Genomic DNA, 19917 nt, shown 5'->3' with positions numbered 1-19917 from the left:
TCTTTGCAATTATGCTAAAACCACCATGTTGTTTGAAGGCAAACTGCCCCATTGTTCTATAAATATTTGTTATAGGGATATTTCAAGTGCACGGGGACTGAAACACAACTAAATTAATTTCATCAATACCTCAATAGCGTGGATGCTGATCTCCAGTATACAGTGTCTTGCTCTAAAACAAATTTGTCATTTTTGGGTACCAATGTCAAACTGGTTAATGGCTCAATCTGCACGGGCTTGTTTGTCAAGCCCACAGACAGAAATACGATTTTACGGTTTGAGAATAACCATCCACGCAGCATGATTAAACATCTCCCTTATTCGCAATTTTTGAGGGCAAAACGCATTGTATCCAATGGGGCGGAGTTGACCACCACATTGGATATGATGGAAGGTAAATTTAAAGAGCGTGGTTACCCCCGCAAACTGTTAAATAAACAAAAATTTAAAGTTCTTCACACAAACACGAAAAGTACCCAACATATTTCCCAAAAAGTTCAAAGGATACTGTTTATTTTGACATATTCTGATTGCAGTTTGGAGATAGGACAGATTTTGAAAAATAATTGGAGTATTCTCAATAGATGTATCAAAGATGTCCCTGAGTTTAAAATTCCTCCTCTTTTGTCATACCGTAAGAACAGGAATATTAGAGACCAATTGGTTAGAGCAGACATAGGTCCTAAAAAAAGTATGGTACAGCGAACATTGACGCAGCCGGGTTTGGGATGTTTCCCGTGCCTTAACTGCGTCAATTGTCGCCACATTTGTAAATCCAAATCCTTTGTACATCCACATACAGGGAAAGAGTATCCTATCAGATTTCATCTCACATGTTCCTCATCATACAGTCAGGTCCATAAATATTGGGACATTGACACAATTCTAACATTTTTGGCTCTATACACCACCACAATGGATTTGAAATAAAACAAACAAGATGTGCTTTAACTGCAGACTGTCAGCTTTAATTTGAGGGTTTTTACATCCAAATCAGGTGAACGGTGTAGGAATTACAACAGTTTGCATATGTGCCTCCCACTTGTTAAGGAACCAAAAGTAATGGGACAATTGGCTTCTCAGCTGTTCCATGGCCAGGTGTGTGTTTTTCCCTTGTTATCCCAATTACAATGAGCATATAAAAGGTCCAGAGTTCATTTTAAGTGTGCTATTTGCATTTGGAATCTGTTGCTGTCAACTCTCAAGATGAGATCCAAAGAGCTGTCACTATCAGTGAAGCAAGCCATCATTAGGCTGAAAACCAAAACATACCCATCAGAGAGATAGCAAAAACATTAGGCATGGCCAAAACAACTGTTTGGAACATTTTTAAAAAGAAGGAAAGCACCGGTGAGTTCAGCAGCACCAAAAGACCCGGAAGAACACGGAAAACAACTGTGGTGGATGACCGAAGAATTCTTTCCCTGGTGAAGAAAACACCCTTCACAACAGTTGGCCAGATCAAGAACACTCTCCAGGAGGTAGGTGTATGTGTGTCAAAGTAAACAATCAAGAGAAGACTTCACCAAAGTGAATACAGAGGGTTCACCACAAGATGTAAACCATTGGTGAGACTCAAAAACAGGAAGGCCAGATTAGAGTTTGCCAAACGACATCTAAAAAAGCCTTCACAGTTCTGGAACAACATCCTATGGACAGATGAGACCAAGATCAACTTGTACCAGAGTGATAGGAAGAGTAGAATATGGAGAAGGAAAGGAACTGCTCATGATCCTAAGCATACCACCTCATTATTGAAGCATGGGGGTGGTAGTGTCATGGCGTGGGCATGTATGGCTGCCAATGGAACTGGTTCTCTTGTATTTATTGATGATGTGACTGCTGACAAGAGCAGCAGGATGAATTCTGAAGTGTTTCGGGCAATATTATCTGCTCATATTCATCCAAATGCTTCAGAACTCATTGGACGGCACTTCACAGTGCAGATGGACAATGACCCAAAGCATACTGCAAAAGCAACCAAAGAGCTTTTTAAGGGAAAGAAGTGGAACTGAAGACAGTTGCAGTAGAGGCCTGGCAGAGCATCACCAGGGATGAAACCCAGCGTCTGGTGATGTCTATGCGTTCTAGACTTCAGGCTGTAATTGACTGCAAAGGATTTGCAACCAAGTATAAAAAAGTGAAAGTTTGATTTATGATTATTGTTATGTCCCATTACTTTTGGTTCCTTAACAAGTGGGAGGCACATATGAAAACTGTTGTAATTCCTACACCGTTCACCTGATTTGGATGTAAATACCCTCAAATTAAAGCTGACAGTCTGCAGTTAAAGTACATCTTGTTCATTTCATTTCAAATCCATTGTGGTGGTGTATAGAGCCAAAAATGTTAGAATTGTGTCGATGTCCCAATATTTATGGACCTGACTGTATGTGATCTATGTGTTATCATGTCCATGTAACCTATTATATGTTGGTGAAACATCAACTGAATTGAAATTAAGGTTAAACAATCACAGAAACTCCATAAGGAAAAACCGCATTGATCTACCTGTTTCCAGACATTTTGGATCCCTTCATCATACAGAACGGGATCTAAGATGCTGGATCATAGATCACATTTTGTTACCCAGAAGAGGCGGTGACCGTAAAGCATTATTAAAAAAAAGAGAATTACAATGGATATATACTCTGGATAGTCTATACCCTAGAGGTCTTAATGTGGAATTTAGGTGAAGGACCCTAGATTTGGGGTTGATCCTGATTTTCCTTGTGTTGGTGATCTTCCTGCTCCAATTATGTATAATAGTGCCAAGGAATGGTGAAAGTATAATTTGTAACTTACATCAAACATATTATCCTACTTGAAACTAATTTGTAATTTCTCTCTTGTCTTTTAGAAATTTTAATATTCACACGACCGGATGAGGATCCCTCGACCAAACCTCTTTGAATGTGATGATGCCCAGCAATAGTACCCGCTCTTTCAACTGTTGCGCAATTCCAGATGCTTAATTTATGTGCAGTGCTTTCCTTAAAATCTAAGGGAGAATCCCCCCTAGGGCTGCGCAATCACCGACATTGTGGCTGTCTGTGCCAGCAGGGTACATTGATGTGTCCCCTTCTGACACGGGCGACCTACTGGGTTGGGTTCCATCTCGGCAGATTTGGAACTCTCCCTATATGCTGGATAATGTAGGATTCACCTACGGCGGCCTGCTAACTGTTGAGGATGCACTTTGCACTTGAAATATCCCTATAACAAATATTTATAGAACAATGGGGCAGTTTGCCTTCAAACAACATGGTGGTTTTAGCATAATTGCGAAGAGCGCATGCGCTCTGTCGATGTGCTACGCCATACATGACGATGTTAGTCTGGACATGCGCAATGAGTTATCTGAGACGCTCAATGGAGCGCGATGGTCTCTGCGGGCGCCATGACTTATTGAGGTAGGATCTTTATAATGTTCATCCGGTTCATTAAGTCACGTTGTTTATTACAGTCTTATAAAAGATGTTTTTTTTATATATACCTGATGTATTTTATACCATACGCTTATTTGATTTATACGCAAGGATACTGTTTATGTATCTTGATCTTATGGCACATGTCACTTTATGCACATGCACTTTGTTTATTCTTTTGCACATGTATCAGATGCATTTAATTAAACAATGATTAGAATCACACTGTGATTGGTTGGTCTCTTATGACATGCCTTTATATACTTTCTGTTTCACTGTTTCGATGCTTGAGGAAGGCTCATGTGAGCCGAAACGTCGCAAGTTTGCCACAATATGGGTGAATAAAGTTTTATTGTTTTCGCTACAATTCAGGAGTGCAGTCCAACTTTTTTCTTATATATATATATATATATATATATATATATATATATATATATATATATATGTAAGAGCAATGAGTAAACACTAGCGCTGCCGTCTGGGTAAATGGAGTGGAGGTGAGCTCACACAAAAGGATTATGTGTGTGCCCCGTCGCTGCTGGGTTCTGCTGTGGGGTTAATTGCCAAAAAACAGCCCACAAAATAGGGGAAGACCTAGTGATGGAAAACAGAAGAAGGAAGAACCCGCGCTGACCTTATTCCTACCTATGGGTATATTGCTAATGTCACACTGGATATAGTAGACACTGCCCTATAATTTCTAGTGGCTATTTGTATTACCTCTATTATCGTTAGTTTGCAATCAATTAGAGCATATGTCTGTTCCAAGTACATGCGGTGAATCTAGTACGTTGTTATAATACTGAGATAGTCTGCTGTGGCAGTGGTTTTCACTTACTGTTAGTGCCCCGCTCAGTCCGTTCCTGAAGCGACCGCTGTTGTTGGTGGAAAAGTTCCTGGTAATCCTATTCTCTTGTCCTGTTCTATCTTCAGATTGCTCTGTGTTGCGTGCGCAGCTCCGGCCGGTAGCTTGCGCGCGCACAGAGCAGCCGTTTGTTAGGTTCGTTGTCCTGGAGACCTGCAGTGTGACGTCACACCCGAAGCTACGGAAGCCTCTAGGGTCCACAATTCCTCCGACGCGTTTCGGAATAGACGTATTCCTTCCTCAGGGATGACTGTAGAGCCTATTCAGCCGATCTTTAAGCTTGCAGGTTTCCATGGAGACGCTTTTTTGTTTACAGGACAATAGAGCAGCAGTACAAAAAAACTTCAAGGAGTATGAGGGGACACAGGAACAAAAGGAGCATATGCAGTTGTTATATGGTATATATAGTGTTAGTTTGAATCCTTTTAAATTCTTTTGAACTATTATTCCCCAAATTATCAGATTCCATAGTGCGGTTGGGGTGTGTATTAATTAGCCTGGGGGAAAGGCCTGAATATTTGAATATTCTTCATATTGTTATTATCTTCTTACATAATAATGTCTTGTTACTTCATATATAAAGAATTTATAGAAATGCGAACAATTCAATTTCTTGGTTCAGGCCTGTAGGGGCCAGGGTATTTAGGTTATAAATCCACTCACTTTCTTTGCGGGACATTGCTTTTATATAGTCGCCTCCTCTGGGATCATGGCTCACTTGCTCTATACCTCCGAAGGATGAGCCCTCGAATTTGCCCTTATGTTTTTCCGAGAAGTGACGTGATAGTGGATTGCCCACAAATTTTTTACTTATGTTTTTTACACACTTCACAACACGAGTATAATAACAACAATAGAAGAAGAGAACAACTACGTCCCAATAACCCCAGTAGTTCACATATTGAGGAAACATCATACAAAGGAAAAACAATAAATAGAGGGGATAAAAACATCCCAACTATCCCAACCACTCCGACAGTCCATACCCAAAATAGTCAACAGGTAGAGACAGTTCCGAGCAGCCCCTTGGAATTATCAAATAGATACAGTCCACTTGAAAATACATTTATCAATAGATCAAATCCAGATGAAAATAACTCAGGCATGGGTACCCCAGGCCTTCTAAGTTACAGTGCAGTAGTCCAAAAGAATGATCCAAAAAAATCCCACAGAACCAATTATGCCATGAATACAAGAAATTCATCCAATCAAGGCACAAGGAACACCAGTATAGTGAAAAAATATATCAGGAAGGATTTTTTTCAGCCAAGAACCGGAAAAGAAAAACACAAAAAAGAGGACAGAGGGGAAAAAGACTATCCAAAAAGGAAATCAAAATAACAGGCCAAAAAATCTTCAATCTCAGCAGTTATATACTAACCACTAGTGATATAAATTTACTGCAAAAAGGACTAAAGTTCGCACCCTCTGCCAAATTTCACCACTTTGACGCCTTCATTGGCCTAAAAAAATTTGTACGTCACTTGGCTTTGAAAAAACACTTTTTAAAGAAAAAAGAACCCCAATTTGACTACTACAAATCACTTAAAGAAAAGAGGTTGACAAAATATATGAACAGGGTAGTGATTGAAGAAAATAAAGGCATAAGTACAGAGACTAATTTCCTACACACCCAACTAAAAAATAAATCCTGCTTCAATCCACTGAACGAATATTCAGAATCATTCAAAACGTTTGAAACCCTAGTCACCAGGGATTTAAGGAAAATTAAGTCAAAAAACAATAAACCACGTAAGCACAATCTCAGCAAACAGGAACAAATCAGCATCAAAACATTACAGACAAATAATGACATCATTATTCGACCTGCCGACAAAGGAGGGGGTATAGTGATATTAAATCACGTAGATTACCTAAAAGAATCTAATAAAATACTCAAGGATGGAAAAACATACAGAATAATCAAGAATGATCCCACAGAACAATATAAGCAGAGACTCAACAAACTGATATTAAAGGGAAGGAGACTAGGGATTTTAAACAAAGAAGAAGCTGATTTTATAAATATAAGACATCCCCGCATATCTTGTTTTTATTATTTGCCAAAGATCCATAAATCTGAGTCACAACCACCTGGGCGCCCAATAATTAGCGGTATAGGTAGTCTTACTAGTAACCTCTCGAAATACGTGGACACTATTCTTCAAAAATATGTCCAAGAATTGCCGGCCTACCTAAAAGATACACAACATATCCTACAAATTTTGGAAACAGTAAAATGGGAACCAGATTACATCTTGGGGACACTTGACGTCACCTCCTTATACACAGTAATAGAAAATAATAAAGGGAAGGAAGCAGCTCAACACTTCCTGGACAAAAAGGGACACATTCCACCAGAACAAATAGATTTCCTTGGGGAATGTATTTTATTCATCCTGAATCATAATTATTTTAAATTTGAGGACAATTTTTTCCTCCAGACGTGGGGGACCGCCATGGGGACCAGATTCGCGCCGAGCTTCGCTAATCTATATATGGGAAGGTGGGAGGAGCTTACCATCTTTCCCAATGGCAGGCTCCGCGCGAACCTGGTCCTCTGGCGGAGATTTATAGACGACATTGTTTTTATATGGAAAGGGGGGATGCCGTCCCTACAAAATTTTTTAAATGAAATAAATAAAAACGATTTTTATTTACAATTCACATCCACCTATAGTACCCAGGAAACCAATTTCCTGGATTTAACCATTAAAATTCAGAATAACAAAATACTAACCCAAACATACACAAAACCTACAGACAGCAATGGCTTCATTGCTCTAGACAGTTGCCACCTCCCAGTCTGGCTTACCAATATTCCACGGAGCCAATACATCCGCCTACAAAGGAATTGTACCCTGAATGAACGGTTCGAACACGAGGCAACCAATTTACAGCAAAAATTCCTGGAAAAGGGGTATAATGCCACCAAACTAGAAGAAATTAAAAATGAAGTTATGAAAATAGAGCGGCAATCACTGATTCAAAAAAAAAGAAGAAAAAAAAAAAAAAAAGAAAGATACAATCTCAGATAGCGAAAAAAACACTACGGAAGAAAATAGCGATTTCGATATACCCATAATAACCCAATATCACGAAAAAGAATACCAGTTCAGAAAAATAATAAAAAAACATTGGGATATTCTAAAGCACGATAAAATCATTGGAGAGAAATTACCAAAGGCTCCTAAATTTATTTTTAGAAAATCAAGAAATTTGGGAAACTTAATAGCCCCATCAATCAGAACCAAAACCAAAGGGAAAAACAAAAAGGCCACTATACCTGACGATAAAAAAGGTTTTTTTCCCTGCAGAACATGTAAGGCCTGCCTAGCGTCCAAACAAAAAGATATCATTAGAGAAATTATTAGTGAAAACAATTCATACAAAATAAAAAATCACCTGTCTTGCTTCTCAAAGGGGGTCATTTACTATATCAAGTGCCCGTGCGGAAAGGTGTACGTAGGGAGAACAAAACGTGAACTGAAGGTCCGGATATGGGAACATGTAAAAAACATAAGTAAAAAATTTGTGGGCCATCCACTATCACGTCACTTCTCGGAAAAACATAAGGGCAAATTCGAGGGCTCATCCTTCGGAGGTATAGAGCAAGTGAGCCATGATCCCAGAGGAGGCGACTATATAAAAGCAATGTCCCGCAAAGAAAGTGAGTGGATTTATAACCTAAATACCCTGGCCCCTACAGGCCTGAACCAAGAAATTGAATTGTTCGCATTTCTATAAATTCTTTATATATGAAGTAACAAGACATTATTATGTAAGAAGATAATAACAATATGAAGAATATTCAAATATTCAGGCCTTTCCCCCAGGCTAATTAATACACACCCCAACCGCACTATGGAATCTGATAATTTGGGGAATAATAGTTCAAAAGAATCAAAAGGATTCAAACTAACACTATATATACCATATAACAACTGCATATGCTCCTTTTGTTCCTGTGTCCCCTCATACTCCTTGAAGTTTTTTGTACTGCTGCTCTATTGTCCTGTAAACAAAAAAGCGTCTCCATGGAAACCTGCAAGCTTAAAGATCGGCTGAATAGGCTCTACAGTCATCCCTGAGGAAGGAATACGTCTATTCCAAAACGCGTCGGAGGAATTGTGGACCCTAGAGGCTTCCGTAGCTTCGGGTGTGACGTCACACTGCAGGTCTCCAGGACAACGAACCTAACAAACGGCTGCTCTGTGCGCGCGCAAGCTACCGGCCGGAGCTGCGCACGCAACACAGAGCAATCTGAAGATAGAACAGGACAAGAGAATAGGATTACCAGGAACTTTTCCACCAACAACAGCGGTCGCTTCAGGAACGGACTGAGCGGGGCACTAACAGTAAGTGAAAACCACTGCCACAGCAGACTATCTCAGTATTATAACAACGTACTAGATTCACCGCATGTACTTGGAACAGACATATGCTCTAATTGATTGCAAACTAACGATAATAGAGGTAATACAAATAGCCACTAGAAATTATAGGGCAGTGTCTACTATATCCAGTGTGACATTAGCAATATACCCATAGGTAGGAATAAGGTCAGCGCGGGTTCTTCCTTCTTCTGTTTTCCATATATATATATATATATATAAAATTTCCATCCATATGCAGGTATGTTTCATTTTGCCACTGCGTTCACTATTGCTCATGTTTTCCTCATTTTCGCTGACTTCATTTTTTGTTAGTGAATTGATCTCATTCAGAGCCATTATTTCACAGATATTCACTGAGATACACTATGTGGCATATTGCTGCTTCCAATAACTGTACACTCGTGTATATTACAGTTTTAAAATGATAAATTTTTATTTATTTTTTTATGTGGCTAATCAGGTCAATATACTATGCATGTTTTTTTATTAAATATTTTTGTAGAATACATGTAAATATAATATTAATTAGTGGTAGGTTGTGGTGGCTCACTAGCAAGTAGTTAAGGTATGGTGCTGCAAGCTCATATAGAGGGAATCACCCCACCCTCTCTTAAAGGCAAATGTAGTAATAGAGTAATGAGCGAGCACTCATACACTTGGCAACCAAATTGACATGTGCAGAAAATATTTATTATATCCCCATAAAATACAAGTAATAAAATTTATAAGAACAATGTAGCAATAATATACAACATTACAGTCACATATTGTGGGCCAAAAAACGCATGTGTCCCCAAAAAACGCATAAAAAACGCATGGAAACTGCAAGAGGAAAAAAAAAAAAAATTATTTTTTTTTTAAATCAAGGCTGTATAGAATTATCCCTTGATTATGTGGGAGGATTCCCTTGCAAACTGGGAGTAGCATGAACAACAGGTGTCCGAGATTTGGGAAGCAATCAAAGGAATGGATAAAAATGGAGGCAGAGCAGGCAGACACTTGACCACTGAGGAAGGGAGAGTGAATCTACCCGTAACGCGTATGGTGAAACAAGTGATGTACCTGCATTGAAAAGCCTCCGATAATACTGTATGGCCATACAGAAGAAAATCTCTACAGTAAAGGATTAACTATTCTTATCGTCGAAAGCTGCACCAAAGGAAATTGCGGAACAGAGTGGCAACTCCTGCGATCTTTGGAACTCCTGCGAAATTTAAACCAGCTTGCTGTATGGAGCGACTGAATAAGCCGGCAAATATTTAAAGCTCCATTGAAGCAATAGGGAGACAGCAGACGCTAGACGGTAAGCCAAACATCGATTTAAAGTTTTCTCCAATCCAAAGCTCATATCGAGCTTAAAAGGATATGCTATAAGAGACTTTTCACATTATCAGGATTCCTGTGGACACTTTATGAACATGTTGCGCTCCCAGTGAATATACCTACAACATTTTCAGTGACATTCAGTTTCCCAAATTGGGATAGAGCGCTAGAAGATAATACCCCCTCTTTCCCAAATAACAGCATATACTTGAAGTTTCTTGGTGTGATATATATTATTGAATTTATCGACACTATTGAGTCATATGAATATAGTGTTGATCATATCTACCACAATATGTGACTGTAATGTTGTATATTATTGCTACATTGTTCTTATAAATTTTATTACTTGTATTTTATGGGGATATAATAAATATTTTCTGCACATGTCAATTTGGTTGCCAAGTGTATGAGTGCTCGCTCATTACTCTATTACTACATTTGCCTTTAAGAGAGGGTGGGGTGATTCCCTCTATATGAGCTTGCAGCACCATACCTTAACTACTTGCTAGTGAGCCACCACAACCTACCACTATTTTTTGTACGCACTATTCACCCCTGTGTGTGAGCTCCTTTACAGTAGATTATGGACATTTGGCACCACATTGAAAGCAAAAAGGCGAAAGCAGAAAATTTTAAATTTGATGATATGCAGGATGATGTTTTTAGTAGCGATAAAGCTATGGCAGATGTCTTTAGAGAATTAGAGGGACTGCTACAGAAACAACTCAGACAGTATTGGGAGATAAGGTCCCTACAGCAGTATATAGAGCATGGTAAAATTCCTAAGGGGTTAATTTTGAATAAAACCCCAGCACAAGATCTCCTGGATGAGGAGTTTGAGGTGGAATGGAACAGATTACAATTCTCCTGTTCCATTTCACTCATGCAACTCATAATAAAAAGGAGAACAGCACTATTGGAAGTGCTGAATCAAAAAATTGGAAAATTAAAAGACCACCTTGAAAAATTCTCTAGAAATAGTGAATTTAAAATGTGGCAACAAAGACTCTGTAGTGGATTAGATAAAATTGAGAGTGAGATCATTAATAAAAAAACTAAAAAACACCAGAATACACTGAGAAATCACCAGGGTGAAAGATCTGGGGAACAAATTCCCTTATCACAGAATGAGATCCCAAAAGGGAAGAAAAGGGAAGGGGATAGGGATCGGCAGGGCTTATCAGACAGCTACTCAATCTCTGTGACTAACAGATATGAGGAGCTGTCTGATCGGCATTTTTTAGATCATACCCCAGCACATCACAGAGCACGAATACGGCACAGAGAAAGGACACCTCCCAATCACAGTTTAGAATCACTGACACATCACTACAATTTAAGACCCAAGAGCACTTATCAATACCAGAACACAGGGAAGGGACAACATCACATATCACAGAGACAGGATCACCATGCACCCCAAAAGATGAACCACATAGAACAAGTAAGATACCAACACTCAAGACACAGAGGAGGGTCAGAAAGACAAGACGAAGTAAGAGGAAGAGACACATATCACAAAAGACATCACTAGCAACGGATCTCAGCGCAATAATTAACTTAAGTTCAACCACCCTGACTAAAACCCAAAATAATCTGTTAGAGAAAGGTCTGAAGTTTGCCCCCACCAATAAGATGGATAAATTCTCTACGTATATAGGAGTACAAAAACTAATAAGGAATATCTGCCTCAAAAAATATTTTATCAAAAATCCAATTGTGAGGAATGAGAAAGTGATAGTTGAAAAAAACGTAAAAAAGACAAAAAACCCTAACAAAAACCTCCTAAAAAATAAATCAAATATGTTCCCAAGGAGTGAAATCAGTAAAGAAATAGGAGCCTTTCAGAAGTGTGTAGAGGAAGATATTTGCAAACTAAAGGCTAGACCAAGAGCCACAAACAATCTTACCAGAGGAGAGTTTGAGGCATTGAAACTACTACAAAAAAAACACTCCATCACTATACGCCCCGCGGATAAGGGAGGTGCGGTAGTGGTGATGGACACAATTAATTATAATAGGGAATGTCTCCGACAACTCTCAGATGGGGAGACCTATCAAAAATTGGGGGGAGACCCCCTTGAGAGATTTGAGTTGGAGCTCAGGAGATACAGTATGGACGGATTGGATAATGGTACGATATCACAGCAGGAACTGGATTTCATTTTGGGCACACAGAGGAGGCTACCATGCTTCTACTGTCTGCCCAAAGTGCACAAAAATCCGAATGATCCCCCAGGACGCCCTATCGTCTCAGGGATTGGATCTATCACATCCAACCTGTCCAAATATATAGACGTACAGTTACAGCCAATAGTCAAGAAAACCAATTCCTATATTAAAGATACGACCCAAATCATACAGATTCTGGAAAACTTAGATGTCCAGACTGGATGGATTATGGGTACACTTGATGTTCAGTCACTTTATACTGTGATTGAACATCAGCAAGGAATTGATGCTGTAAAAATGCAATTAATAAGAGATGGCTCGTATGGAGCAATAAAAAAAGAGTTTATAACGAAAGGAATAGAGTATATCCTGAGCCACAACTACTTCTTTTTTGAGGGGGAATTCTTCCTGCAGAAGCGGGGTACCGCCATGGGGACCAGATTCGCCCCCAGCTATGCTAATTTATTCTTGGCCGAGTGGGAATATAACCACATCAAGCCAAGGCTGGGGACGGATCTGGCCCTGTGGCGCCGTTATATAGATGATGTGATCTTCATCTGGAAAAAGAGTAAAGAAGAATTGGAAAAATTCCTAGAAACAATCAATATTAATAATTTAAATCTGGTCTTTACCTCAAACATACAGGAGAGCACCGAATTCTTGGATTTATTAATCACACAATCTGATAATAAATATATATGTGAGACATTTTGTAAATCCACAGCTAGAAATAGTTATATCGATTTTTCTAGCTGTCACCTGCCGAAATGGCTGACAAATGTTCCCTCTGGTCAGTTCCGTAGGATTAAGCGGAACTGCACAGAGGGACATACATTTGAGATGGAAGCCATTGAGATGAAAAGACAATTTATTGAGAAGGAATATCCTGAAAACTTAGTGGAGGAGTCACTCAACCAAATTAGGAAATTAGATAGAAGAGAGTTCTTTAATAAGGAGGACAATAAAGATAAAAATGAGATGGATAATGAGGAAGATAAAACACTAAATAAAGAAGCCATGAGAGTTGTTCTTCCATTTAATGAGAATTATAGGAAGATTCAGAAAATTATTAAAACCCATTGGCACCATGTGTTGAATGACAAAATTGTGGGACACTTACTCCCGACTGTTCCGACGATTACCTTCACTAGGGCACCAAATCTAGGTATCAAGGTGGCCCCTACCGTAAAACCGTGGAAACAGAATAAGTTGAGTTTTTCAGGAACTTGGCTGAGTTTGAAGGGTTTTTATAAATGTGGAAGGTGTATGGGTTGTAGAATGAATAAAAAACCCCGCCTGACGACTAATGTCCCCTCGACTCAGAACAACTATAATTGGGAGATAGAAGATTGTCTTACATGTGACTCCAGTGGAGTTATCTACCTTCTCCAGTGCCCCTGTAACAGACAATATATAGGACGTACCAAGAGGCCATTCAAAAAAAGAGTGGCCGAACATATTGCCAACATCAGGAAGGGGTACGATAAACATTCCCTATCTAAACATTATAAAGAGATGCATAATCAGGATCCATCAAGTCTGGTGTTTACGGCACTGGAGAAGGTGGAGAAACACTGGAGAGGCGGTGATTTTATCAGACAAATGTCTAGGATAGAATCCAGACGCATTTATGAATTTGGATCTCTACAACCGAAAGGCCTTAATTCGGAGTTGGAAATTTTTGGATTTATGTAGGTTGGATGTCTCGAGGCCGACGGCACGTCGCATGCTAGGCCGTCTATCGGCGCTGCGACGTGTCCTTGGCTCCGAGATACCCACCCTTCTTTCTCTATCAAATCCGAATAATTGTATCAAACTCTAGGATTCCTATGAAACTTTCAAGATTCCTCACATTTATTATTTATTGTTTTATATTTTTATATTGATATTTTAATCTTGAAAATTTGTTTAATAATATTTTATTATAAAAAGTCATTTTATAAGTGTTGGTAATCAGATATCAAGTTTATATTTCACATAATGATATATCACACCAATTGGGACATCTGGGCCAAAAAACGCATGTGTCCCCAAAAAACGCATAAAAAACGCATGGAAACTGCAAGAGAAAAAAAAAAAAAAAAAATTTTATTTTTTTATTTTTTTAAATCAAGGCTGTATAGAATTATCCCTTGATTATGTGGGAGGATTCCCTTGCAAACTGGGAGTAGCATGAACAACAGGTGTCCGAGATTTGGGAAGCAATCAAAGGAATGGATAAAAATGGAGGCAGAGCAGGCAGACACTTGACCACTGAGGAAGGGAGAGTGAATCTACCCGTAACGCGTATGGTGAAGCAAGTGATGTACCTGCATTGAAAAGCCTCCGATAATACTGTATGGCCATACAGAAGAAAATCTCTACAGTAAAGGATTAACTATTCTTATCGTCGAAAGCTGCACCAAAGGAAATTGTGGAACAGAGTGGCAACTCCTGCGATCTTTGGAACTCCTGCGAAATTTAAACCAGCTTGCTGTATGGAGCGACTGAATAAGCCGGCAAATATTTAAAGCTCCATTGAAGCAATAGGGAGACAGCAGACGCTAGACGGTAAGCCAAACATCGATTTAAAGTTTTCTCCAATCCAAAGCTCATATCGAGCTTAAAAGGATATGCTATAAGAGACTTTTCACATTATCAGGATTCCTGTGGACACTTTATGAACATGTTGCGCTCCCAGTGAATACACCTACAACATTTTCAGTGACATTCAGTTTCCCAAATTGGGATAGAGCGCTAGAAGATAATACCCCCTCTTTCCCAAATAACAGCATATTCTTGAAGTTTCTTGGTGTGATATATATTATTGAATTTATCGACACTATTGAGTCATATGAATATAGTGTTGATCATATCTACCACAATATGTGACTGTAATGTTGTATATTATTGCTACATTGTTCTTATAAATTTTATTACTTGTATTTTATGGGGATATAATAAATATTTTCTGCACATGTCAATTTGGTTGCCAAGTGTATGAGTGCTCGCTCATTACTCTATTACTACATAATATTAATTACACTGATAAGTATTAATTTATGATATACTAATTCACACTTTATATGTAATCACTTGCCTGTTACTTTATCCTATTATATGTTTTTTTATTCATTTTTTAAATAAATTTTCATAATTTTATTAATTTTATATGAGTACATTAATATTTTAAAAATATGTAATGGGAAGGCACAGAGTACTGTCCCTTTAATAACAATGAAGGAGCTGTAATGATGGTGATACGCATGTATACTGACAGCCAGTAGAGGGGGTGCTTTTCCCTGTGGTTGTGTCACTACCAGAGCTTTGGGACGTTCTCACAGCTCTGTTTCTCCACCCCTGTGATGATGTCACTACTAGAGCTGGGAGGAGTTCTCACTGCTCTGTTTACTTTTGGTTTCCTTCCTCCCAGCTGTTCCTCATGCGTTTGATTTCCCTCTCTTTATATCACCCCTCCTCCTATTGTAGGGTGTGGATTATAGTTCTCATTTCAGTTGTAGCTCTTGCTTTAGTATCTTCACTTGTAGCTATCTGTTCACTGGACCTGTGTTCTGCTGCAGCAAGCACTCCGGATATTGCCAGCTGTCCTTGGATCCGTCTTCTCTGCGGCTGCAACACCTTCAGCTAAGTGTACAGACATTGTTGTGTACCTGATTATTTTCTGACTGGATCTGAGGTGGCCACGGTTCCCTTCATATACTGAGTAGGGCACCGGTGGCCGTGCCCCTTCCACTATTGTAGGGGTTACAGTGGTCATCAGTCTTAGGTACGTGGGCATGCCTCGCTCCGCCATTTGGATCCGGGCATGTGCTTTAGCAGAATAGGGAGAGCTTTGAGGGTCTGACAGGGGTCACCCTTTATCCTCCCTAGTTTGGGTCCGGTCAGTAGCTCTTTTACTGTGTATACTATTGTTGCTCACATACAGCCGTGACATTATAATCCACCAAAACCGTCCTTTTTTGACATGGATCCGCTTTCTGGCCTGGTTGACCGCATGCAGGGTCTTTCTTTGGAAGTAGCGGATCTCCGTCAATCTATGACTCAGCTTCAAGCATTGGGCTCTGCTCCGGCTCATGGAGTCTGTTGCGAGCCAAAGGTCTCACTTCCGGAAACGTTCTCCGGGGGCAGTGAGAATTTTGTTCGCTTCAGAGAGGCATGCAAACTCCATTTTTGCTTGTGTCCCCACTCCTCTGGTAAGGAGGAGCAGAGGGTGAGGATTGTCATCTCCCTGTTCAGGGGTAATGCTCAGACTTGGGCTTTTTCGCTGCCATCAGGGGATCCCTCCCTTCGATCCGTGGAAAGATTTTTTGTGGCCCTGGGGCAGATTTATGATGACCCGGATCGTGTTGCTCAGGCCGAATCTAACTTACATGTTTTATGCCAGAACAAACTGTCTGCGGAGCTTTATTGTTCTGAATTTCGGAGATGGGCAGCTGATTCGGGTTGGAATGATGCTGCACTCCGGAGTCAGTTCTGTCATGGTCTCTCAGAGAGATTGAAAGATGCGTTTGCTTTCCATGAGAGACCAACGTCCTTAGAGTCTGCCATGTCTTTGGCGGTACGCCTTGACAGGCGTCTAAGAGAAAGAAACGAGACCTCTCTGTCCAGCCATTGTCAGTCTAGGGGCAGTGGTGCAGACTCATTCAGTGTGCAGGGGCCTCATCCTGTCTCGCTCCCCTCTGAGGAGGAGCCCATGCAGCTAGGTCGACTTGCCCCTGATAAAAGAGGATTTAGTCCTCAGAGTATGGTGTGTTTTTGTTGTGGGGGCATAGGTCATTTGGCAAATGTTTGTCCGTCTAGGAGATTCTTGAACTGTACTAAGAGCGATAATAAGAGAAAAACCTCAAAAGGTAAATCATCAAATTCTGCTTCATCTGCTACTTTGGGCAAAGTTGATGTAGGAATTGATGCTTTTCCTCTGACCTGCAGTTCCCGTTTTCTCCTGTCTGCCAGGGTGGCGCTAGAGAGCAAAGTCATTTCTTGTGAGATTTTTGTCGATAGTGGAGCGGCCGTCAATCTTATTGACACTCAATTTGTAGCCATGCATGGTTTTCAGGTTTGCACATTAGAAAAGGATATACCTGTTTTTGCTATTGACTCTGCTCCACTCTCACAGAGATCTCTGAAGGGCATTGTTCACAATATCCGGCTAGCTGTAGGTGACACTCATGTGGAGGATATATCTTGTTTTGTCCTTAACGGATTGCCTTCTCCTCTAGTTTTGGGGTTACCCTGGCTCACTAGACATAACCCCACTATTGATTGGCAAGGAAGGCAAATAAATGAGTGGAGTGACTTTTGTAGAGAGAATTGTCTCACAGCGACTTTTGCAGAGGTGTCTACTAAAACTGTGCCATCATTTCTCTCTGATTTCTCGGACGTGTTTTCACCTGTGGCCGCGGGTTTTTTTTTTGTTAAAAAAAAAGATGGCTCTCTGAGACCTTGCCTAGATTTTAGGGAGCTGAACCGTATCACGATTCGCGATCCCTATCCCCTTCCTCTGATCCCGGACCTCTTCAACCAAATTGTTGGGGCCAAGGTGTTTTCCAAATTGGATTTGAGAGGCGCGTACAACCTGGTCAGGGTCAGAGAGGGGGATGAATGGAAAACGGCCTTTAATACCCCTAACGGGCATTTCGAGAATCTCGTTATGCCTTTCGGCCTGATGAATGCTCCGGCCGTCTTTCAGCATTTTGTTAATAGTATTTTCTACCATTTAATGGGGAAATTTGTATTGGTGTATCTTGATGATATTTTGATTTTTTCCCCTGATGTTCAGACCCATCAGGATCATCTTTTTCAGGTTCTGCAGATTCTGCGGGAAAATAAATTGTACGCCAAGCTGGAGAAATGTCTTTTTATGGTATCGGAGATTTAATTTCTGGGTTTTCTCCTCTCTGCTTCTGGTTTTCGCATGGATCCGGAGAAGGTCCGTGCTGTACTTGAGTGGGAGCTTCCTGAGAATCAGAAGGCATTGATGCGCTTTCTGGGTTTTGCGAACTATTACAGAAAGTTCATTTTGAATTATTCCTCTGTTGTCAAACCCCTTACTGACATGACAAAAAAGGGGGCGGATTTTTCCTCTTGGTCGGAGGAGGCGCTTGCAGCCTTTTCTAAGATTAAAGAGAGTTTTGCGTCTGCTCCCGTCTTGGTGCATCCCGATGTTTCCTTACCTTTTATTGTTGAGGTGGATGCTTCCGAGGTGGGTGTGGGTGCGGTTTTGTCCCAGGGCCCTTCTCCTGCCAAATGGCGACCCTGTGCCTTTTTCTCTAAAAAACTCTCCCCGGCAGAGAGAAACTATGATGTGGGAGATAGGGAGTTGTTGGCCATCAAGTTGGCTTTTGAGGAATGGCGCCATTGGTTGGAGGGGGCCAGGCACCCTATCACCGTTTTTACCGACCATAAGAATCTGGCATACTTGGAGTCGGCCAGGCGTATGAATCCGAGACAGGCCAGATGGTCTCTGTTCTTCTCCAGATTCAATTTTGTCGTTACATTCCGACCTGGGATCAAAAATGTGAAGGCTGATGCTCTCTCTCGCTGTTTTCCGGGAGGAGGAAACTCCGAGGACCCGGGTCCCATTTTGGCGGAGGGGGAAGTTGTTTCTGCTCTATATATCCGATTTGGAGGCCGAGGTCCAGGCTGCCCAGACTGAGGCACCTGCCCGTTGTCCTTCTGGGAAGTTGTTCGTGCCTCCTGAACTACGTCACAAACTCTTTAAGGAGCATCATGATACGGTTCTTGCTGGTCACCCCGGGAGTAGAGCCACGGTAGATCTCATTGCTCGGAGATTTTGGTGGCCGGCTCTTCGTAAGTCGGTGGAGGGTTTTGTGGCTGCTTGTGAGACGTGCGCTCGCGCTAAGGTCCCTCGTTCACGGCCTTCAGGTTCCCTTCTCCCGTTACCCATACCTTCCCGTCCTTGGACACACCTGTCCATGGACTTTATCACGGATCTTCCTCGTTCCTCGGGGAAGTCGGTGATCCTGGTGGTGGTGGACCGTTTTAGCAAGATGGCTCATTTCGTACCTTTCCCTGGTTTACCCAATGCTAAAACGTTGGCGCAAGCTTTTGTCAACCATATTGTTAAATTGCACGGCATTCCCTCTGATATTGTTTCCGATAGAGGCACGCAGTTTGTGTCCAGGTTCTGGAAGGCTTTCTGTTCTCGCCTGGGGGTTCGGCTGTCCTTCTCTTCTGCTTTTCACCCGCAGTCGAATGGTCAGACTGAGCGCCTCAATCAGAATCTGGAGACATATTTGCGCTGTTTTGTGGCAGAGAACCAGGAGGATTGGTGTTCATTTCTCCCTCTTGCTGAGTTTGCTCTGAACAACCGTCGTCAGGAATCTTCTGATAAGTCACCATTCTTTGGTGCATATGGGTTCCATCCGCAGTTTGGGACATTCTCGGGAGGGGCTATTTCTGGTTTACCTGAGGAGGAGAGATTTTCCTCGTCTTTGTCTACCATTTGGCAAAAGATTCAGAGTAATCTTAAAAAGATGAGTGAGAGGTATAGGCGTGTGGCTGATAAGAGACGTGTGCCTGGTCCGGACCTGAATGTAGGTGATCTGGTGTGGTTGTCTACAAGAAATATTAAACTGAAGGTTCCCTCCTGGAAATTGGGTCCCAAGTTTATTGGGCATTATAAAATCTTGTCAGTCATCAATCCTGTTGCCATCTGTCTTGATCTTCCACGGGTTTGGAAGATACATAATGTATTTCACAGATCTCT

Source organism: Bufo bufo, chromosome 1, assembly GCF_905171765.1.
Source record: "Bufo bufo chromosome 1, aBufBuf1.1, whole genome shotgun sequence".
NCBI lineage: Eukaryota > Metazoa > Chordata > Amphibia > Anura > Bufonidae > Bufo > Bufo bufo.
The sequence above is the reverse complement of the archived record's forward strand: the minus strand, read 5'-3'. Positions refer to the sequence as shown.